General features: G+C 43.9%; 1 long non-coding RNA gene across 3 annotated transcripts in view; it reads right to left on the bottom strand.

Annotated features, from left to right (window-relative positions):
- The window catches only part of LOC311598735, a 38,646-nt gene extending 16,216 nt beyond the window's left edge, over positions 1–22,430 (bottom strand). For all 3 annotated transcript variants that reach the window (XR_014779653.1, XR_014779654.1, XR_014779655.1), the window contains exons 1-3: positions 22,324–22,430; positions 19,170–19,305; positions 12,698–12,840 (exon numbers count right to left, since the gene is read on the bottom strand). This is a non-coding gene — a long non-coding RNA (uncharacterized lncRNA). The remainder of the gene's footprint in view (positions 1–12,697; positions 12,841–19,169; positions 19,306–22,323) is intronic.
- Between the last annotated feature and the right edge of the window lie 1,061 nt (positions 22,431–23,491).

Raw genomic sequence — 23,491 nt, 5'->3', positions numbered from 1 at the left:
TTGTTAGGGCTTTCAGGGGACTGGCTCTTATCTGAATGACTCCTACATTTCTAAAATCTCTGGTCCTTCCTAGAATTCCTTACTATTTCATCTTCTTTATTTTTATTTATACTACCCACATGCAGAGCCACGTCATGACAGTATCCAAAATGGGCCTCTCTGCTATTAGTTCATTTTAATCTAACTCATTCTACACTTAGAAGTCAATAGATTATTTTTAAAAGTAAAATTCCACAGTCAAATGGCTAGAAATAGAAGGAAACCAACTTGATATAGTTAAGGTCATATATTAAAAGCTCAAAGCTGACCTAGTGCTGAGAAGAAACTGAAAGCTTTCCCTTTGTAGTAACAGGTGAGGGAAGGGTGCTGCTTTTACTTTTTCTATTTGATATGATAGTGTGATTCTTAGTCAAATGGGAAAAAATAAAACAAAAAAGTGGATTGTAAGAAGTAAAATGAAACCTGTGTGAAGGTGGCATTGTTATATGCAGAAAATTCCAGCGATGCCATCCCCAAACTGCTAGAGCCAATCAATGAGTAAGCAAAGTTGCCCAGTACAAAATTAATACATAAAAGTCAGGTGTACTGGTCTGGGATTAGTAGTGTAAACCTTTCTTTAATGCCAGCACTTAGGATGCAGAAACAGGTGGATCTCTGTGAATTCAAGGTCAGCCTGGTCTACATAGCACATTCCAGGACAGCCAGGGATACATAATAAGACCCCATATCCAAAATTAATTCGCTATTTTAATAAATAAGATAAGTTGTACTTGTGCAATTAAAACTATAAAATGTTCTTGAAAGAAGTTAAAGAAGAAACAAATAGGGTGGGCAGGATGGCCCAGAAGGCAAAGGAGATTGTCACCACGCCTAAGCACCTAAATTCAATCACTAGAATCAAGAGGGCAGGAGACAACTGACCTTTGTATATTGTCCCCTGACTCATGGACACACACACATGCACACACACACACATACACTCACACAAACACTCACATACTCACATACACATCGACTCAAACACACATCCACTCACACACAACATACTCACTCACACACATACTCACACACACACTCACACACACACTCACACACACACTCACACACATATACACACACACCTTACTCACTCACTCATGCACGCACACATACAGCAAACAAACAAACAAACAAACACCAAGTAATACAATACAAATGGTTATAAAGAAGACACAAATCAGTGGACTGCCGTCCTGTTTTGCTGAATGAGAAGACTTAATACTGGGCAAGAATGGATATTACCTTAAGCAACCTAAAGAACCTAAATAATTTCTTTCTGGTTTTTTTGGGGGCAGGGTTTCTCTGTGTAGGCTTAGCTGTCCTGGACTCCCTTTGTAGACCAGGTACACCTCAAACTCACAGCAATCTACCTGCTCGGATTAAAGTTTCTCCCCACCACCATGCCCGGCTCCCATATAATTTCTATTAAAAAGATTAATAAGTTTTTTTTCAGAATTAAAAATGTTTTCTTTAGAATTCCATCTTAAAATTCCTATGGCCTTCAACTCCCTCAGAGACTTGAGAAGGAGTAAACTTGATTATCTGAGTATGCCAGGAGTGCAGGTTAGTAGCTTTCCAAGTGAAAAGATAACAGAGACAGTTTTCTACCTGAATAGTCATCCAAAATTCTTTATAATATTGGAGCATCTTCTTTAGCCTTCTGGCCCAATATATCTGACAGACATATTTATGAGGCAGAAACTATTGAGGACTTGTTTACCCTGTCTTGGCAGAGTTTTGTAGTCAACTCTGCCTGCATCCAAGCTTGCCCTTTTTTAGGCAGAATTCTGTCCAGTGGCTTGAGGACTTCTTGCCCAGTGGCTTGTTTGCCACATTTGAAGCCATCTCCATAAGGAGGCTCTTTGGTGCTCATCATCTTCTTTGGTAGGCTGGGTGTTGCCAGGAGTTAACCTGTCTCTTTGTCAATGAATCTTTAAAGTAATAAAAAAAAACATTTTAAAATGCCATATTCTGTATGTCTCTGGGGTTTTTGAAGACCTTGTCTTTCTATAGAGTCATATCTATCTGCTCTACCTAAGATGTATATTTTTATGATAAAAGCTTAATTTTAAAATGAAACTTAATTGTTTAGAGGTTAAGATGTTTTTAGGTCTAGATAGGTGTTCTAGATTTATAGTGACAATATGTGGAGGAGATTGATTTACATTCAGAAATTTAGATGCAGCAAGTTAGGAAAGATGTCTTCTTCAAGGCTGTCAAATACAAATAGCCAAAATACTAAGAATGTAACATTTATATAATTTCTGATTGTGTCATGTTTCTTCTTGCCATAGGTAATCTATTGTATATATGTGTAATAATACAAATGTATATGTACAAAAATAAAATAATTTAAACGATTCCTATGGCATCTCAAGGAACCCAACTTGATAACAAAAACTTGCAAAGAACAGAATTTAATATCTCACCTACCTGACTTAGAACTTGGAGTAATGCGATAGCAACTCTAACAATAAAGTCAGGAAGTCTTGACAGTGTTTGTATAGAGTGGTGATCAAATTCATATATGTGGGTGAGTCAATGAAAGACTGAAAAAAATAATGATACAGCTTCAGTAACAAAGCACTTCCCTGGTTTACATAAGGCCCTGGACTCAACCACCAGCATAAACAAGAACACTGAGATGGGGTGTAAAGACAAACACAGAGGAGTCGGGTAGAAGAGAGAACCTCATATTACACTTGTGTATACACACACACACACACACACACACACACACACACACACACACTATATATATATATATATATATATATATATATATATATATATATATTCAAAGGATTTTTGAGAAGGGTTCTGTACTAGTGCCTCTTCTGTTGCTGTGAAAAGACACTATGACCGAGGCACCTTAGAAATGAAGGGTCTGTTTGGGCTTATGACTCCAGAGTGTTAGCATCCATCATGGTGGAGTGGAGGCAGTTGGGAGAATCCTGGTGGCTGGATCAGAAGCTGAGGGCTAACATCAAAGCCGGGAAAGCACACTAGCAGTAGGTGAGGCTTTTTTCCTTAAAGTCTGACTCTAGTGACATTTTTCTTCCACCAAGCCCTGTCTCCTAAGCCTTCCCAGACAACACCACTATCTGGAGACTGCCATAGTCTCTGGGAAGCAAGAAGGCAGTTTGGTTCAACACATCTTAGAAGCCCTTGTAAGTTCAAACTTTGGAAGTCTAACCCTGAGTGGTTTATTTTGGGCATACTTAAACACAACACAATTTGGTGAAATTTTTCCAATTGACAATTAATTCAATCCTGTGTGCAGAACAAAGCTTAAGACGTGACAACATTAAAAAAAAACTCTTTGTAAATACATGTGACATCTTTCATACAGATATGTTCTATAGATTGAGGGGGGAGGCACACAATTATGGAGGATCTGGTGTTGTCTCAGCTATACAGATAGGGCAAAGGTCACCAGGCTGTGTTAACCACATCCACTCTTAGCCTTCTGGGTGAAAAACAGGTTATACATTTCTCTCCCTGAAGAGACAACACTGTGTCTATAACATAGCTGGATTCTCTAACACCAGAATCTCTGTGCTTCCCACATGGAGCCAAGTGTTCAAAAGTCTCACACTGTGGGAGGCATCCCATTCAACATGGAGCCACGGGTTCACATGGCTGGCACTGTGGGAGGCATCCCATTCAACATGGAGCCAAGTGTTCAAAAGTCTCACACTGTGGGAGGCATCCCATTCAACATGGAGCCACGGGTTCACATGGCTGGCACTGTGGGAGGCATCCCATTCAACATGGACCCACGTGTTCACATGGCTCACACTGTGGGAGGCATCCCATTCAACATGGAGCCACGTGTTCACATGGCTCACACTGTGGGAGGCACCCCATTCAACATGGAGCCACATGTTCACATGGCTCGCACTGTGGGAGGCACCCCATTCAACATGGAGCCACGGGTTCACATGGCTGGCACTGTGGGAGACATCCCATTCAACATGGAGCCACGTGTTCACATGGCTCACACTGTGGGAGGCATCCCATTCAACATGGACCCACGTGTTCACATGGCTCGCACTGTGGGAGACATCATTCAACATGGAGCCACGTGTTCACATGGCTCACACTGTGGGAGACATCCCATTCAACATGGAGCCACATGTTCACATGGCTCGCACTGTGGGAGGCACCCCATTCAACATGGAGCCACGTGTTCACATGGCTCACACTGTGGGAGGCACCCCACTCAACATGGAGCCACGTGTTCACATGGCTCACACTGTGGGAGGCACCCCATTCAAACCTCCACAGCTACTAAGGTGACTCAGTGGGAGAAGGCACAGTATGTTCAATAAGTAGCACTGAGGAAACTGGCTGTATACATGCAGAAAAATTTAGTGGGGCCCCCCTTTCCAGCATGCACAGAGTTAACTCAGAATGGACTACTGATACCAGTGTAAAAGCTGGGACAGTCAAAAAAACATCAAAGCTTTAAACAACTACCCAACTGATCAAATAAACGAGTAGAAAAACCTTTGGTGACAATTTGGAGACATTAGAGCCCTGGTAAGAAAGGAAATGATGGAGCTGCTGTCACAACAGTCTGATGGATAATTTTTAAAATAATAAACAGAATTAGCAATAATCTCACATCAAACCACATATGTGAAAGAATTGAAAGTAGGCCTCCAATAGATACTTATACTCTGACATCCATAGTACATAATATGTGTGTGTGTTACATATGCAAAACGTGGTTTTATAAAATGGAATATTATTCAGCCTTCAAAGGAAAGAAATTCTGACACATGCTGTGGTGTTTCGAGTAAGAATGGTGCCCATAGACTAATATTTGAATGTCCGGAGAGTGGCATTCAGAGGTGTGTCCTTGTGGAGGGGGCGTGTCACTTTGGGGTTCAAATACCTGAATCAGACTCACTGTTTCCCTCTCTTTTCTGTCTGCCTCATGCAGCCATGTTTCTTGCCCTAATGACAATGGATTAAACCTCTGAACTCTAAGCCAGGCCCAATTCAATGTTTTCCTTTATGAGTGTTGCTGGGGTCATGGTGTTTGTTCACAGTAATAGAAACCCTAACTAAGACAGAAGTTGATAACAGGGACTCCCGTATTGCTGTGCTAGGCCTGACTGTGCCTTTGTTTGCAGGAATGTGGACTTTAGGGCTTTGGATTAGGAAAGCAGTGAACGCTTTAAGCAGGGGTTAATGAGCCATCCTAAAGGAACAATGAAGACACCGGTGATGAGGGGTTTTTTGAACTGTGGGGCCCTGACTCAAGAGGTTTCAAAGGGAAAAAAATATTAGTATGTGGCCTAGAGATCATTCTTGTGACATTTTGGTGAAGAATATGGCTGCCTTTAGCCCTTGTCTGAAAAGTCTGCAGAGGCTAAATTGAAGAGTTTTCAAATAATGGCACTGGCAGAGGAAATTTCCAGACAGCATAGTATTTATTCATTGTGGCTTGTGGTTATTTGGTGGCCAGGATTATGCAGATCTCTAAAGAAAAAGGAGCAAGATGAGCAAGGGAAAATATAAAGCGTACAGTCTGAGGAGAAAAGGGGCACCAGGAAAAAAAAAGTTTAAGGAAAAGCCTGCTCCTAAGTGGAATAAAGGGAGTGATGATCTCAGGGCAAGACCCTACTCAGGGAAACTTCCAACTTGTGAAAAGGAATTAAAGAAAAGGTTGATGGCACACGCCTTTAATCCTAGCGCTTGAGATTCAGAGGCAGGTGAATCTTTGAGCCACTCTACATTCTACAGAGCAAGTTCCAGAACAGCCAAGCTTGGATGGTAAAGGAAACCACCGAAAGCAGAAAGTCAACCCAAGTGTAATGGAACCAGGCACTAAGCTCCATCTCAAGCAAGCAAGAGAATGTGGCAGCCCAGGCCATGTGGTCTGGCTTTAGAGTCCACACTACAAGAAGGAAGTTGTGGAATCTCCCTCCAAAATGAAGGAAAGCCTCTGAGGCCAGGCATGTGTCAGGGGTGTCCCTGAATAGAGGCACAGACAGGCCACAGAGTGACGATGTGGGGGTGAAGCCTGGCTTGCCTTGGAAGCCCAAAGATATTGGAGAAGTGATACCTGCTGAGGAAAGTTGCTAACAGGGAGTGGAAGCAGTCCAAGAGGAAGAAGGTGTTGCAGTCAACAAAGATGGAAGGAGTTGGAGATCCGTAGAGTGCTGTGACATCAACATGGAGATGCAGAGTTTGGACTTTGCCCAGCTAGTTTTTGGTCTTGCTTTGGTCCAGTATTTCCTCACTCAGCTCCATTTCCTCCCTTTTGGAATGGCGATTTATATCCTGTGCCATTGCATGTTGGAAGCATGCAATCTGCATTTTAAAAATTTTGATTGTACAGGTGATTACAGTTAAGAGACTGTCATGAGTGGCATTAGGAGGTGTGGCCTTGTTGGAGTGGGTGTGGCCTTGATGGAGGAAGTGTGTCACTGGGGGTGGGTTGTGGGGTTTCCAATGCCCAAGCCTAGAGTCTCTCTTTCCCTTGCTACTGCCTGCTGATCTAGATGTAGAACTCTCAGCTATCTGCAGCACCATGTCTGCCTTCATGCCGCCATCGTGATAAACCTCTGAACCTGTAAGCCAGCCTCAATTAAATATTGTCCTTTATAAAAGTTACTGGCATCATGGTTTCTCTAAGACACAGGCTGATAGGTGAATCTTGAGGGCGTTATGCTAGATGAAATAAGCCTGTCACAGAAGGAGGAAGAGTGTTTTATCCCTAGACTCTCATGTTCTCTGGAGCAGCGCTGGGCAGAGGAGTCTCAGGAGGGACCAGCTGGCAAGAGGTCAAACTTACCTTGGAAATGGAAGGGACCGGAAATGGAGAAGTAGAAACAGAGAGAGGGAAACAGGTAAGAAGGACATCAGAAACTCATCTGCTTCTTGTTGGATGACAAGAAGTGTAAGGCGCGGCCACACCCGATAATGGCGGCGACCGTTACCACTTGGTGGCAACTGTTACAGTTGCTACAGCTCCCGCACATGTGCAGACATAAGCCCTCTCAATGCACCCCTCCCGACAGGGGTATGCAAATGAAGTACTCCAACACAGCCTCTCATCTGCGGGCATGCTAATGCGGGCATGCTAATGGGACATGCTAATGAGACATGCTAATGAGGCATCCGAATGTAACCAATGAGACATTGACACGCCACATCCAGACAGTATTTAAGCGGCGTGCTCACAGGCATTCGGGGTCTTTCGCTTCAGCTTCAAAGGATGCTCCCAATAAAGCGTGATTGAGAAGGATCCTGGTGTCTGCATCGTTCCTGCCGGCGGGAGGACGTGACAAAGAAGCATGTTTATAATACAAATTACCTCCAAGCACAGTCCTCGGTGATTTCCAGCAGCTGTAAGTAGTGGTGGAGAGAAAGCAAGTCCTAAGGCTGACCCTCAGCCAAGTTCCTCTGGCCATTGTCACCCATGCTGTGTGTCTGTCTATAATTCTGTAGCTGTGAAACTTGGATGCTAACACTCACCTGAAGCTCAGAGGACAACAACACGAAAACACTACAGATACAAGTCATTTAGAAAGTAAACACACCACTTAAATTCAGGCTGACATCACTTCTACTTACTTTTGGGCCTACCTAATTTTCAATGCTGATCCTGCCTCATGATCTATGATAGGGATAAAATCAACACTGCACTATAGACTCAATTAAGGACTAAATAAAATGAGGTGTTTACCGCATGTATAGGAATTGACAAAGGTCTATGTTTATAACAGACAATGTCAGCAAAGGAAACCCTACTAAGTAGTCGAGAATTAGAAACAAAAACAAACAAACAAATAAAAATAGGCAAACAGTAAGACTGGGGCATTGTAAGAAAGAGGAACTCCAGGAGAACATAAAAAGCTCTTTGTTTTTAGCCTTCTGATAATCCCCTGCCATGCCTCTACCTAGCCATAAAACAGTGCTGTCCGAATGGCTCTGACTTTCTGTTTCCACAAGGTTAGAAGCACCCCTCCCCCTCCCATTCCCCATCTGTGATTAACCACTCCCATGATGTTGGATCACTTCCTGGACTTCATTTACTTAATAACTAATTTTTCATTGCCTCTCTTCTTTTACAGCCAGCCAGGGTTCTTCCTGCCTCCATCTTTGCTCAAGGTCTCACCTCCTTAAATCACTCAGATAACTGGGAGACACACTGCAATCCACTTTAACCGAGGGCTGACAGGCAACAGCCCTGTCCCTCTCCTTCCCAGCCTTGCAACATTTCAGAGGCCTCTCAAAAATCCCAGCAAAGCACCCCTGCCATTCTTCCACAGACACTTGGTAATTACTCCCAATAGGCAGTACCTCTGGTTTTTTTTGTCTGGGAGATGCTGTCCCGCTAGGACTCAGAAGGTAGCAAGAATGCGCCTGCACACAGACAACTTGGGCAAACTAAGCCCTGAACTTTAGAACAGCTAAAGTCCCTGAGCCAGACATCTGTGCCAAGCACCAGGGAAGACTGAACCTCCAGCAATGTGCTTATTCTTCGCAATCCCTGAGTGTACTCTTGTCCATTTTATAGTCAAATAATCTGTGGGGGTTTGAATAGATTTGGACCCCATTGACTCACCTATTAAAATACTTGGCTCATGGCTGGTGGCACTATTAGGTGTGGCCTTATTGAGGTGGGTGTTGCCTTGTTGGAGGAAGTGTGTCACTGTGGGGGTGGGCTGGATGGCTCCTAGTGCTCCAGCTCCAACCAATGTGGAACAAGCCCCATCCTGGCTGCCTTTGGACCAAGATGTAGAACTCTTGGCTCATCCAGTGCCACGTCACTCAGCAGCCTGCCGTGCTTCGCACAATGATAATGGACCTAATGTCTGAACTGTAAGCCAGCCCCAGTGAAACGTTTGCCTTTATAAGTGTTGCCTTGGTCATGGTGTCTCTTCACAGCAGTAAAATCCTAAGTAAGACAGATATTAAGGAACGGGACATTGTCGCTCGTCTTCCAAACCGCTGCCACCTACCCACCCTCTGTCTGACTCTCTGGGCAACAACATTTCCTGGTTGGAGAGATGGCCACTGGGTGCAGGAGAAAGGGACGATGTGGGTCATGGCCAGCTTAGTAGAGTTTTCCAAAATCTGGGTCTTGACAAGTATCACTAGGTAAGAAGAACGGATGAAGATAAATCTTTTATGTGGAAAGCTGTTCAGAGTAAGTCACTGAAATGTCATGAAGAGATAAAGAGAGCACCAGTCAGTGGCTACTTCTCCTCAGGCGTGTGTGCAGTTGTCCCTGTTCCCCTCTGGGATTGGGATGGAAAAAACTCACCAACATCTATGGAGAGAGTTTAGCAGAACTGAAAGGAAACGAGACTCAGAAGTGCTTGTATTGGTTTCTAAATCTTGGCTCTGTGATGCATCTCCATCGGTAGTGATCTTTATGATAAATCTACTGCTCCCTGACTGTTTATTTCTCTTTACATTATGTTAGGAAATTTCAAATATATACAAAAGGGGGAATAATGGTGTACACAGTGACAATGTACGCTGTCTAAGTTGGGGTTTCCACTGGCATGAGGAAGCACACGATGACAAAGCAAACCGGGGAGGAAAGGATTTATTCAGCTTACACTACCATAGAAGGAAGCCAGAACACTTAGGTGGAGTTTGGTAATCCCTTGCTTAACAAGCCCTCTATTTTATTCTGACATATGCTCAAGTTCAAGAAACTCAGGGCTTAAAGTGTGCTCAATTCACGAAGCCTCCATATTGGCTTTTTCTAGCAATGTTCACATTGGGGGATTCACCCAAGAGATCTCCTCTTAGGCATTATGCCAAGAGTTTCAGTGTATGCTCATTTCAAATCTACCGCTAGGAAGAAAAATGAAATAACGTTATTGGGTAAGACTAATCAAGAGCTCCCAACCTTGGATTATATGGAAGGACATGGTGGATGGGATGCTGAGGTCAGAGCAATGAGCACAGGATATGATGTAGTAACAAACAAAGATTCAGAGGCTGTACTAGATGACAGGAATCGAAATGGAAAAATTAAGATTTTACAATTAAAGACAAACAGAGCTATTTTTTAGGGCAGAGTTTTTTTTTTTTTTTTAGAATATTCAGAGTTGTGTGACCATCACCACAATTTTAGGATATACCATCACCCCCAAATAAATCGTGTACTGGTTATCTTTAGGAATATATGCATATACATATGCACAAACATGTACACACACACACACACACACACACACATACATACACACACATGAGGCAATGAGAGGGCTTGGAGGGAAGAAAGGGTTAGGAGAAACATCATTATTATATTTTAGTCTCAACAAGAAGAGAAAACCTGCACCTTACACCTGTCACATGTGATAACTTCAGCTTTCAGCCCCAGGCAATCACTCCTCTGCTTCCTGTGCTCAAATGCTATCTCCATGAACACCTCATGGAGATAGAATCAAGAAATATGTAATCTTTTATACCTGGCTTTCCCCGACTCAGTATTTTTGAGGCTTATCCGTGCTGTAGCATACATCAGCACTTCATTTTGTTTTATTGCACTGTATCGAGAAACTGCCTGTTCCGTTGTTGTATTGCACTGTGTGGAGAAACTGCCTGTTCCGTTGTGTTTGCTTAAGCCAAGGTCATCATATAGCCAGGCTTGTCTCAGGCTTGAGAATCTCCAGCTCCCTGTGTGTGGGACTGTGAGCATCATCCCCCTGCCTCCTGAATCACGCTGGCTTTATCCAAGCACCAGCTGGCAGATTTGCATTAGTTCTACTTTGGAGGTTTTATGAATAAGGCTTCTATGAACATTTGTGCACAAGAGTATTCACATATGAGAGTGGATATGTTTTCATTGCTCTTGGATAAGTGTCCCAGAAAAGATTTGTTGAGTCATCTAGTAACTCTATTTGAGCTGTCTGAGGAACTGTTAGACCAGTTTCCATAGAGACTGTGCCATGTTCTACTACCTAAGTGTGATTGTTCCAACGTCTCTATACTGCCTTCAACACTTATTACTGTCCTTTACATTATGGCTCTCAGAATGATGGGAGAGTCATCTCCTTGTGGTTTTTACTTATTTTTCTATGATGACTAATGATCTAGAGAATATTTCCAGATTTTTGTCGTTCATTTTCTTATAATTTTTGCAGAAATATCTTTTCAGATCATTTTTCCATTTTAAAACTGAGTTGTTTGTGCTTTGTTTCAAGATATAACAATTGTTTGTATATTGCACATATAATATATTATTATGGATATACATGAATGACTGTTTCTTCTAAGTTATGAGTCTTTCTCTGTCTCTTCTCTCACCCCCTTCACAAGTTCTCACTATGTATCTCAGGCTGGTCTCCAACTCCCAGCCCCGTACCCCAGCCTCTCAGATGCTCAGGTTACAAGCGTTACTACCATGCATAAGTCTTTTCTCTTTCTTGCATAATGTACTTTAAATCAAAACTGATTTTCACTCAGAAAAAATCTAAGTTATCTATTTTTTATTTTGTTACTAATATTCATGGTGTCATATTTAAGCAATAGGTGCTGATTTGTCATAAAGATGTATGCTTATGGATTTGTTATATACTTTTATAATCTTGGTTTTTACATTTAGGTTTTAATCTATTCTTGATTAACCTAATATAAAGTTGGGAGTCCCAACTCATTCCTTTTTATTTTAATTTTTGGGAATAATGACATTTCTCCTTTCCCTTTCCTCCCTCCATGCCTTTCCATACCCACCCCTCCCTGCTCTCTTTCAAATTCAGGGCCTCTTTTTTCACTAATTGTTAGTATATGTTTACACATGCATGTATGTGCAAACACACACACACACACACACACACACACACACACACACACACACACACAGAGCCGGCTCAGTCTATAATGTTACCTATATGTATATTTTCAAGGCTGACCATTTGGTATAGGACAACCAATTGGTGTGCTCTTCCCTGGGGATGACACTCCCTCTCTCTCTCTCTCTCTCTCTCTCTCTCTCTCTCTCTCTCTCTCCCTCCCTCCCTCCCTCTCTTTCTCTCTCTCTCTCCTTGTCTCCTTTCTTCCCTCCTTCTAACTCCCACCATAGCTTTCCCTCAGCATCCCTTCGCTGACTACAGTTCTTTGTGTATCTTGGGGACAGGAGGGTTTTCCCCATCACTTTTGCATGTCTATTTGTGGTGTTCTTGACCAGCTCCTAGTTAGGCAGTTGGTGAGACTTTACTGATATAGCTTCTGATGTTACCAAGAGACACAATATCAAAGCAAATTCCCTGGTCCTCTGGCTCATACAGTTTTTCCATCCCCTCTTCCAAAGTGTTCTCCAACCCTTGCCACCTCACTCTGTCACAGGTGAATATCCACTTGCTTAAACATCATCAATTTTTTAAATACTAAAAAATTTTTAATTGTTTGGACTCCCTTATTAAAAACCAGTTGACCACCATCAACTTCGAGTAGATCTTAGAAATTATATGAATTTGCCTGTTTCTATATAGATTTATATCTCTAGACTTGATTGCCCCCTTGTTTAGTCTCCCTCATCTTTGATCCTCAGAACAGCCAAGGTTCTAGTGTTCAAGAGAAAGTGACCCTGAATCTTGTGGAGGATGAGTGACTGGCCCAAGATCATGCAGCTACTTAAGTGACAGAGCAAAGGCAAGCTGTGTGCCCTTCCTCTTACCTCATCATCCACGGTGGCCAAAGCATAATGTGATCTTGTAATAGCAGAGGCAGCATGACTCAGGCAGTGCTCACAGCGTCTTTCACATGTTTGCTTTCTTCAAGGGCGTCATCGACATCTCTGCTTGACCTTCAACCAGAATTCTGCTCACCAGGAGATAAGAGAAAAAAACATGTGTGTTCTTCAAACTCTCCAAGCACCTGCTCAGAAACCAGAGAAGTTGTGGGGTGGGACGACACCTGCCAAGTTTGTATCAAGGTGAAAGGCGACGGCACCCATTCCGAAATGAGGAGCAGATTGGACAACGCAAACTTTTAAATATAATTTGAATTTTGGTTTTTAGAAGGAAGGTGTGAATATAGTAGGCACAAAATGCTGAGCATCTTTCTGTCACCGAAGAAAAATAATAATCTCATGAGGCTTCAGACACTTTGCAGGAATACGGGGTGGGAGAGAAAAAGGAAATCACTAAGACTGAGACTTTTCCGAACCTGCCTATAAAGAACAATAATTTCCAGGTATCTATAAGGTAACAGCAAGTTCAACATCTGCATCAGAGCCCAGAAAAACATACTCCAGGGATTGGAGAATACATGCAAATGTGACCATCTTTTCAATACAGCAAAAATAAAAATAAAAATAAAAATAAAAATAAAAATAAATAAAAAGAGTGTTGGTTTCAGATGCAACAAGACATTGGGACACAGCAGAAACGTTTCTGAGAAAAAAGGGGCTTGGTACGACAAAGGCGAGGACCAGTGGGGTAGTGTGGGCTAGAACGGCTTAGGAACTACCAGAAAGGACAATTCCTACCAAGGTGGGCAACTGGGGAGAGGCACCGGGCACTGGGTTCAGGACTAGTGCCTCCCTCCCAGCCTCTCCACCAACAGTCTTCTTGGGGAGGGTCTTGAAGAACGCTCAGTGCAGGTATAGAGTGGAACCTCACCCACCTGATTCTTTACCTGTGTGATCATCAGCAGACCACTTGTGTGATCATCATAAGCCGACCACTTTGCCTCTCCGAGCACATAGCTTCAGGCCACACAGTATGCTTCATTTCTGTCTTCCCTTTCCTCTCTTTAGCCTTTCTTTGGTTACTATGTATGAGTTTTCATCTCCATTACGCCTTTCCGGGTATCTTTTCTATCATTTTCAGGCAACTTTAGACCTAATGGAGACTCTGCTGAGGAGCCTGAGGCCAGAGCTTTGAGGGCAGAGGGGATATTTGGACTCTCTGCATGAGGCTTGCCCCTAAGCATCATGGTGGTATGCCTGGGATGCTGCTAGTTGCCATGGCCACCTAATTATTTCCTCTAGATCTGACCACCACAGTGAACTGGAAAAGTTGCCAAACTCCCAGAAAAACAAGCAGCAGATGTCTAATTTGGAAAAAAAATCACTCATGAACAATAATGTTTAGTTTTCCATCAATCACAAGGAGATATTCTCAGAGGTGGAGGCAGGAGAGGCAGCAGAGGCAAGGCTTACTTACCATCTGCAGCTTCCCTTTGTAAAGCCTGGATGAACGACACTTTGTATGAGGTACTGTTTAATGGACAGAAAATCTACCTGCAACCATTTGGCCTTACAAGCTCTGAACAGCCACCTAGCAGAAGAGGACTAGAAAATGGCTTTTATAATCAGACCTGGGTGTCAGCACCGTATTTCTCAATGTCTGGGTTGATGACTTTGGCCAAGTTCACTCATCTGTGTTTTAGCTTCTTCACATGAAGTGTGGACCACTGAATAGAGTGGAAGGATTAAGTTATTACTGTGTATATAGTGATTTAGTATAGGGCTTGAATCAAGTAATGCATTGATAAATCTTTGTTTTACATTTATTTTAAAAATCAAAGCAGAGTCTAATAGACGCACTTTTCCACAAATTAACTAATTATCAATTAATTGATTACTCATTTTGAGAAATACAAAATGTCATCCATATAAGTAGATCACTGTTTTACTGAAGGGGAAAACTGAGATCAGAGATGCCATGACATTTGCCTGAGATCACACAGCCAGCTAACAGCAGGGCTGAGGATGTGTCCCTGAAACCCATACCAAAGTTTTTCCAACACCCACAATGCTGAGAAAGGGAAAGAAAGGAAAGAACATTTACTTAGCTTTCCTTATTCATAGGCATTTTTCATGAATTGTTTTATTAAGTTATTGTAGACATAGACTGTAAGTTATTACTATTCTTAATTTACAAATGGATGAATTAGAGCAGTGACTCTCAACATGCGGGTCATGACCCCCTTCGAGAGGGTTCAAACAACCCTACCATAGGGGTCACCTAAGACCATCAGAAAACACAGGGGTTTACATTATGATTCATAACAATAGCAGAATTACAGTTATGAAGTAGCAACAAAAATAATTTCATGGTTGGGGGTCACCACACCATGAGGAGCTGTATTAAAGGGTCGCAGCGCTAGGAAGGTTGAGAGCCACTGAGATAGAACATAAGAAAACACATGGTCTTTCTTACTTTATTTCTGTGTCCTTAACAGGAAGCACATTGCCTGGTCCACAGTAGGAACACAGTAAATACCTGTGAATGACTAAGGTGGGAAAATGCCTTAGTCAGATTCTTAATGAACGAGTCTGGTAATGAAACAGAACCTAATTCTAAAGCCTATGATTTTTCAGAGTTTTGTTTTGTATTTGGTGTAGGCCTTTCACTTTCTCTACTAGGGGTGCTAGGCTGTAGGATAGAAGCAGTAGAAAGCTATTCCCTCCTCTTTAAAGAACATGGAGGTTCAAACTGTGTTTATATATAGTATATCATTTACTTTTACAACTACCAGCGGCAGCTGCTTTCATTTCCAAGCCAGGACGCTGATACACAGGAAGCATCAGTGTCTAATCCAAGGTTAGACAGTGAGTCATAAAGACCAGGCCTCTGATTCTACTCCTGCCTTCTCCCTGCATGCTGGCCCCTTCCCATTATGTCATAGCTCCTTGAAGACGCGATCCAGAAGGACACTAGGCAGGAAAGCTCAAAGCTACCATGAACAGGAATCAAGCAGAGCCCCTCAGGCCAACTGTGAATGCTGCTGCTGCTGCTGCTGCTGCTGTTGAGGATGCCATGAGTTAGAGTCAACTTCTAGGACCAAAGGCATCCACATGGAAAACCAGCAAAGGTACCACATGGAAAACCATCATGCCAAGGAGCTTGGTGATTATGTTGGGATTTGGGTTAAACCTGAGAGCTACCTGCCTCCCACCCAAGTAGACCAGGAAAGTAAATTTCTCCATGTTTTGGGCTTTTATCAGCCATTTGCAGCAAGAACCATTTCTGTCTAACATGCCATACTTGTCAGGGGTGGAGAGGCAGTGAAAACTGTGGTGCTTAAAGAGCCTCTGAACTGTCAACAATTCCTATGATTGGTTAGCCACTTCTGTCACTTGCCAGGCCTAATAGGCAGTGTCTATTGTTAGTGAAAATGAAAGACATTATATTATTTTTATATCTGATTCAACTCACTTAGCTTAGAGTGAAACACCTCTTTTTCTTCTTCCTTGGGCCGCTGAAGGAATCTAATGGATTTTAATAAAACATAATGTAATAAAATTTCTGGGCAGAAAGGCACTTCCCTTTCTATCTGGACAGATGCTGTGCTCCAAGAGCCTGTGCTGCCCTTAACACATCTGCTGAAACCTTCTCCCAAAGCCAAGGAATGAAGAGGTGGGGTTTGATGGAGCAGATTAAGTCACGTGGCTCTGCCCCGATGAAAGGATGAGTGACTTGGAAGACAGTCCCACCAGGAAACCAGCCTCACTGGTTGGTTTCACAGCAAATCTGCCTTGACTTTGGATTTCCTAGTCTCTAAGATGGCAAACATTGAATGTCTATGGCTTATAAATTACACTGTCTAAAGTGTTTTGTTACAGCTGCCAGGATAGATTGAGATAATAGGCAGTAACAAACACAACACCAACAGGCATGCCAATGTAGACAGAGAAAAGCTCACAGTATGCCTCAAGCCCACACATAAAAACTGTAAACAGTGGAGGAAAACTGGCAGTGGGATAGGTGGCCTTCCCCAGGAAGAACACACTAATTGGTTGTCCTGTGCCAAAAGGTACTGAAAACATACATACAGTCAACATTATACATAACAGGCTATATTTAGAGAGATGTACACACACACACACACACACACACACACACACATACACACACACACACACACATACACACACACATACACATACACACACACACACACACACACACACACACACACACACACACACACACACACACGCATGCATGAGTGCAATAATGATTACTGAAAAAAGAGGCCGTGAGGAAGTAGAGTTGGTCTTTGAGAGACCAAAGGGAAGAGAAGGATGTTCTGACAAAATTATAATATCAAAAGTAAAAGAAAGGATTGTAAACAAAGGCAAAAAGACAACAGACATATCTATTTACTTCCTAAATTCTCTGTATTCATATATTTATTAGTGGGAAGTATTATTTACATTTTACAAAGGAAATAAAGGGCCCTGCCTAAATTTAACTAAGATTTGAAACTATGGTGTGTGTGTGTGTGTGTGTGTGTGTGTGTGTGTGTGTGTGTGTGTGTGTATCTGTCTATGTGTGTGCATGCACATGTGCATGATACACCTGTGCATAAGGCTATATGTCCATGTGGAGGTCAGAGGTCGACATCAGGGGTCTTCCTCAATAGCTCCGCTATATTTTTGATGCAGGTTCTTTTGCTGAAATTGGAGCTCGCTGACTTGCTAGGCTGCCTGCTGAGCTCCAGGGATCTGCTCCTGTCTACCCTCCTCGCATGCCCAGCACTAGGGTTTTAGACACACATGCTGTGTTGCCCTCTACTTTACAAGATGCTGATGCTGGGGGTTCACACTGAGATTGTCATGCTTACACAGCAAGCCCTTTGCAATCACCTTAATGACTATGCAGTGAGCATCCCTGGTCTGGGCTATTAACCACCCTACAGTACTAATTTTTGGTCACTTACCTGGTTGGAGTTTGTTTTGGTTCTTCTATCTACTCTAGCTGTGGTTTTTGTTTGGGGGTGCAGGTGACAAGCAACCAACAATAAAAATACAAGTTTTAAAATCCATCTATAGTCATGAGAGCATCACCAACATTCAGATAAGGAGCTTATCCACCCTGGCTGTGAGGTGCATACGGCAGGCTCACCGGCTGTGCTTGGTGTTGACCATCACACTATTTTGGGGGAATGTGGAATGTTGTTAGGAAGCAGGGATCACTGGAGAAAGATATGTCTTTTTGAGGTATCCCCAGTCATCCCTGGTCTGGCTTGTTGTCCACCGTTAAGAATGGCTTCCATTGCCATCTGCCGCTGCCAAGCCCGTGTGTTCAGCAGCCACAGACCAAACCTAAAAATGCGATGAAAACACATTCTTGTCCTCCTTAGGTTTATTTTCTCAAGCATTTGGTCACAGCAGCACATCATCTTCTCCTGCGGCTTTCTTCACGTTGTCTTTGGCATCTAGGCCTTCTCCTGACCTTCCTCCATTCTTTAGATCTCTGATTCCCTCTCTCCTGCACTTTGCGCTCTTGGGAATTTACAGCCGTGTGTGTGACATGTGCTCCTTGCCATCTTCCCTCTCACTCAGCACCGTCACTCTGAGAGCCGTCCAGGGTGTTGAGTGCGTCAACAATTCATTCCTTTTATTTAGGTCTGTTGTCATATTATGTGAATATGTGTGAATTTGTGTGGCAATGTACCCAGCCATTTTGGTGTCCCTGGGGCCACCGGCCTTTAGAAATAACTTAAGGGAGGAAAGAGTTATTTGGCTCCAGATTCAGAGGGTTTTGGTCCACCATGGTGGGGCAAGCATTAGGGAGCAACTCGTTCATGGCAGAAGGCATTGGATGGTAGAGGCTGTTCACACTGCTGTGGTAAACAAGAGGGGTGGGACAGGAACCAGTGGCTTTATCTATCTCACAGATATGAACCCTTGACGACCTGCCTGTACAAATTAGACCCCACTCCTAAAAGTTTCACAGACTTTCCAAGTACTATGTCCAAACATGCAGCATGCACGCCGAGAGAAACATCTCATGGTCAAACCGTAACACGCAGTGCACATAGAGGTTCAAACAAGGTAGCAAGAGTACTCACATGCATGTGGGTTTCGGCTCTGTATGTTAACTTGGACCAATAGCTAGAGGTGTGATGCCGGGGCAATAGTATCTACAAGCAACTGCCGCATCCCTTTCCAAAGTGGGTGTTCTAGCACATTCTCACTGGCTGTGTTTGGAAGCCTCAGTCGTTCCTTGTCTGCAGTGGTGTTAGTCATCAAGTGGGCATGTGGAGCTATTGGGGAAGGGGGCACACTTACTCACAAGAGTGCAAGTGCACACAGAAGCCAGAGGGCCACCTTGTTGATGCTCCTCTTGAGAAGTTGTTTATTAGTTTTCAACTAGGCTAGTCAGGCAGGCCGCGGCAGCCATGGGACCCACCTGTCTCTGGCTTCTCAGTGTTGGGATGCAAAACATGGTGTCAGGCCTGGGCATCAAAATCAGGTCCTCAAGCTGGTGCACTGAGCACTTGACCGCTGAGCCTTTTACCGTTGTTGTAGTTTTAACTGGTATTTTCCTAAAGCAAAAATAACATTGGCCATCTTTTCATGTGCTAATTTGCTATCTGCATTTTTGTGGTTGTTGAAGTGATGGTTCAAAGATTTTTGTCCTTTTGATTTTTATTGGGTTGTTTGATTGTATTACTGTTGTTGTAGGTCTTAGCCCTTCCCCTCAGGAATGGCTTCTGTGCTGTGTGTGGAAAGTCTGAAAACTAGAGCTCAAGAAAGGGTGTGGCTGCATGCATTTTAGAGGTTGGAGCAAAGGTTCATGAGGGTGGGGGCTGGGGGTGGGAATGCCGCATGGCTCTGTACATGGTAACTAGCATCATTCTGAGCAACTCAGTAAACATCCCCCTACCTCACTTTGTAGCTGGACCAGGTAAACGGCTTCCCTAGTGTTTCCGTGAGAAATGAGCCATCCCAAGGACTGTTGCTGAGCCGGTACGCTAAGAGGGATTCTTGAGAGAACTTGCATTGTAAGAATTCTTAGAGTCTCTTGAGTGGAGCACCCTGAACCCTGTGCAGTGGGGTAAAGGTCTAGGTGATCCTCAGCAGCTGATAAGGCGGTTGGTTTTCCTGCCTTGTGCAGAAAGCAAAGGCTGTCTCTCAGCACCTCTGCTGCGATCTGAGAGGCAGGCTGAGAGTCAGGCTGCCCTTTCTCTGCTCTTAGCCTGGGTAAGGATGGGGCGGTTGAGGCTACTTCTGGCTCCCTGACAAGAAATGAGCAGCTTCCAGACAGAGTTCAACCTGAGAAAAGGCTCCCCTGCTGTGAGGGAATTATTCACTCTGGGATAAGCTTCCTGGGCAGAACATCAAATGCTCCCACTGGCTGCAGGAGTTCAGATGGAATACTTTAACTGTTTCATGCCCAGCCCGCATGGCAGTAGACAGTGCACATGGCCCAGCCAGAGCAGTTTTTACATTTTTGCCCTGACTTTCACTCCAAGTGCTGGGGGACATCTCTGCAAGTGTTCCTATGACTGATGACACTGAGGCTCCTGTCAATGAGTTGTCATCACTAACCTCCCAGGAGCTAGTTCTTCTGGCCTTTTAGCTCCTGTATCCCTCAGTCCTCTGATCTGGGTGAATCCAATAGCTGGCTTAGGGGAAACTGCTAAGGGCCATTTACAGATAAACTTTCTAGAAGTATTCATGGCCAGCTGTGGTAGGTAGTGCAGAAGATATTGAGGCAGGGAGATCACAAATTCAAGGCCATCCTGGGCTGTATCATTTTTTAAATTTCAAAATAAAAATTTAAGTATGTGCTTTCCTATCATTGCGTAGACCTTTCAGATCGAACACCTTTGCCCTTCTCGCCTCTGATGAAAGATAGCAATATCTTATGGGAAAAACCTGTAATATATCCAGGACAGCTGGCAAGGGGAAAGCTCTACTCCTTTTTACGGAGAAATTCCTAACAAGGGCATGTGGAGGGGCAGGTTGCATTAGGCTGGGAGTTCTGCAGAAAGACTGGCTTAGACTCAAGCGCTAACAGCCTGACTGCTGAGGACAAACAGCACGATTACACAGAGAAGCAAAGGCAAGGTATCCATTCTCTCCTTAGCTGGCAGGAGCAACCACCCCACAATGGCTCCTTCCTACCTCCTGTTCTCTCTGCCTTAACAACCTCGGGGAACCTTCCTTCCTGCCTCAAGGCTGCCCAGTCAAATGGTTTGAGAAGTCAGACTTCATGGACACCTCAGTGTTTCACTTTCAGAGGAAAATGAGTGAACAATTAGTCCTTTAGAGTGACGGCATCCATAGCAGAAGGAACAGTGGGTAGTTTAGAGCACATTCACAGAGCCGGGGCAGAAAAGGATCTATGGAAAGACAGCAGCTCACACAGGCCCAGGGTCTCTATTGTTCCTGTCTTCCCCTTACAGTCCATAGCAGTCCTGTGGAATAAGTAATAACTTTAATGAGCCAGCCTGCCTCCATCTTTGCTTAAAAGCCGTCTTATAGTAAAGAAAAACTAGATTCAATCCTGTTGTGATTATATCTGTTTCTCAGGGATTGGGCTGTGCCCTACCTGTAACCTTACCTACAGATGGCTCTGCACTACCTGTTCCATTTGGAAACTTCCCACCCCTGAGCTATAAAAATCTTGTATTTCTCATGTCCAATGATCACATTAGTGGGTGGAAACCCGTATGAACAAATGGAAAGTTGCTTGCTTTGATTAATTTACCCATGATTTGGGTTAGGGATCTTTTTTCTCACATGTGTGGCATTAACAAAGATTACAAATGGGAACAGAAAGAGCACAGAATCTGAAGGAATTATTTCAGGTCTCATAGTGATTAGCAGACAAACCTAAAATTTGCATGAATTCATATAATTTCTAAAATGTATGAGTCCCTCACTATACCCACTTTTTTTTTTTTAAACAAGGACCATTCCCTCACCCTAGCAACCCATCTCTCATGCACTGTCAATGCCTATAGCTGGTATGCATCGGATGCTAAGGCTGAACTGGACCCCCCCCTTGCTGGACACAGACCGGTGACCACAGATGTCCACTGAGGTGCTCCAAGAAGCATGAGAGCAAGTAAGGTGCAAAAAATGGGAACCCCCCCCCCAGGACACAGTGTGGAGAAGATGCTCCTGCAAGGTCTGAAGGCTACCTATGTAAGCCTTCCTTAAAAACGCCTGGAGGGCGTACTACAGAGTGCAATTTGTAGCAAAGGCAAGCAAGCACAATAAGGCAGATTCAGCTTTTCTTTCCTCCTGGGGAACACAGAGAATGAAAAAAGGAGTGAGCAAGGAAGTCTAGGAGAAAGAAGGGCCCAGAATGAAACAGACTTTGTTATAAGAACCTGTGTAAGAGTTCTGACTTTCTCTGCGGTGGTAGAAGGACTCTTCAGAGGGTGGAAAGTGTGGGGGACAGGGATCAGGAGGAGCTGCCTCGGGGAGTTCTGTGCTTTGATATGGTTTGTGTATCTAAAGGTTCATGAGCTGATAGCAGAAACTTTGAGAAGTAAAGGCTACTAAAAGTGACTAAGATACTGGGCATGACACCCTTAGGGATGATTAACCTGTTCTCTTGGAATCCTGGCTTGTAGTTTGGTATAAAAAGAACCAGTCTGGCTCCTGCTTTTCTCTGGTCTCCGGCCTAGCTGTGTACTCTGTTCCTCTCATATATTCTTCTGTTATGATGTCATCTATCCTATTGTGATGCAGGCATCAGGCACTCACCAGAGGTAAACAAATGCTACAACCAGGTTCTGAATCTGGAGAACTGTGAATTTCTTTCTTTCTTTTTTTTTTGTTTTGTTTTGTTTGTTTGTTTTTTGTTTTCCTTATAAAGTTCCCAGCCTTGGATATTTTGTTCTAGCAAAACATAGTGGACTGATCCAGAAAAAAAAAATCACTCTGAACACTTTCAGGCTATCTGTTGGAATGAGGAGAGATTGGCATAAAGAGCAGTCGGGGGGAAATGTCAGTATAATAAACTAGACATAACTAGGACCACACAATGACTATGGGTGTTGGGATGCAAAGCAGAGGCTTGAAATACAACAGGAAGGTGAATGGGTCAGCTGGCCTAGGGCAACCGGAAGCTACTGCTGTGTGGATGCCACGTGCCCTTCTGTGTGGATGCCACGTGCCCTTCTGTGTGGCTGCCACGTGCCCTTCTGTATGGATGCCACATGCCCTTCTGTGTGGATGCCACATGCCCTTCTGTGTGGCTGCCACGTGCCCTTCTGTATGGATGCCACGTGCCCTTCTGTGTGGATGCCACACGCCCTTCTGTGTGGATGCCACACGCCCTTCTGTGTGGATGCCACGTGCCCTTCTGTGTGGATGCCACGTGCCCTTCTGTGTGGCTGCCACGTGCCCTTCTGTGTGGATGCCACGTGCCCTTCTGTGTGGATGCCACGTGCCCTTCTGTATGGATGCCACGTGCCCTTCTGTGTGGATGCCACGTGCCCTTCTGTGTGGCTGCCACATGCCCTTCTGTGTGGCTGCCACGTGCCCTTCTGTATGGATGCCACGTGCCCTTCTGTGTGGATGCCACATGCCCTTCTGTGTGGCTGCCACGTGCCCTTCTGTATGGATGCCACGTGCCCTTCTGTGTGGATGCCACGTGCCCTTCTGTGTGGATGCCACATGCCCTTCTGTGTGGATGCCACGTGCCCTTCTGTATGGATGCCACGTGCCCTTCTGTATGGATGCCACGTGCCCTTCTGTGTGGATGCCACG

The sequence above is a fragment of the Acomys minous genome, assembly GCF_964271855.1.
Source record: "Acomys minous genome assembly, chromosome: 1".
NCBI lineage: Eukaryota > Metazoa > Chordata > Mammalia > Rodentia > Muridae > Acomys > Acomys minous.
Note: the sequence above shows the minus strand (reverse complement) of the source record. Positions and strands in the feature narration are given on the sequence as shown.